The following is a 1,058-nucleotide window of genomic DNA, read 5'->3' as shown; positions in this document are numbered from 1 at the left end:
GGGCGCTGCCAGGCCACCAAGGACAGCAGGGAGCCCACAGTGCAGGGGCCTGTGTGTGAAGGTCTCACTGAACAGCTGTGTGCTGATCACCTGGCAGTCCCACAGCGCCCCCTGCTGGTGGGAGGACACACCCTCCTCTGCCCCAAAGCCCTAGCCGCCCAGCTGGCTGTGGGCTCCCAGGTCTCTGTCCCTGTTCCCACACCCACGGTCTGAGCCCAGACACTGCGATTTGATTCGTATTGATCACAAATGAATACGGTTTCTCTTCCAGTAAAGATGCTGCACAAATAAATGCACAGTGAGCCTCTTGTCCAACCTCACAGGTCGGGGAGCTGCTCAGGTGTGATGAGCTCCTGGGGGCTGTTCAGGTCAATGAAGGAGAGAGGAACTTTCCAGAAATACCCTCAGGGTCACATTCAGAGGAGGACCATTCAGCCAACATTTCAAACCATGTAAGGGGTCAAATAATAGTCATCTGATTGGAGTTAGTGATTCATTATGAAAAAATGGTTTGGTAGGCTCCACATTTACTGGTGGGCCTGTCGCATGTGGGGCATTTACATTTTAGGAAAAGCCTTTATATTTTAACATTTGTATGTTCTGTTTTTCTGTGACCAACGTTGTCTTCCTGTCCTAAAATGTGCTTATATATATATTTTAAATTCCCTGCCCTTCCTTTCGTGCCTGTTTCCTCATTTGAGGCACAAGCTACAGGGGATGGTGAGGAGCTGGCAGACGTGGTGACTGACACTCTCCCCACACGTAGGACGCGGCCCACAGCAGCGTGTGAGCTCCTGAGGGGGGAGGGCATTGCCCCAAAGACCAGGAGCCACACTGTGGCCGTCACTCCTCAGGGCTCAGGGAACCCGAGAGGAGCCGCCAGTGACTCACAGGAGGAGTGAGCGTCAGAGCTCCGCACTGAGGGGGGGACAGCCGTTGTGCCCAAGGACCCCGGTGGGTGCTGCGGCCTGAGACCCCGGGGCCGGGGCAGCAGGGACAGAGGGGCCTCTCTGTGCACAAAGGCCTCAGCCGCTCCCACTGAGCATCAGGGAGGAGGG

General features: G+C 55.7%; 1 protein-coding gene across 1 annotated transcript in view; it reads right to left on the bottom strand.

Annotated features, from left to right (window-relative positions):
- The window catches only part of LOC102244905 (Ig lambda chain V-I region BL2), an 8,537-nt gene that overhangs the window by 1,871 nt on the left and 5,608 nt on the right, over positions 1 to 1,058 (bottom strand). The window lies entirely within an intron of this gene.

Source organism: Myotis brandtii, unplaced genomic scaffold (assembly GCF_000412655.1).
Source record: "Myotis brandtii unplaced genomic scaffold, ASM41265v1 scaffold18167, whole genome shotgun sequence".
In the NCBI taxonomy this organism is placed as follows: domain Eukaryota; kingdom Metazoa; phylum Chordata; class Mammalia; order Chiroptera; family Vespertilionidae; genus Myotis; species Myotis brandtii.
Note: the sequence above shows the minus strand (reverse complement) of the source record. Positions and strands in the feature narration are given on the sequence as shown.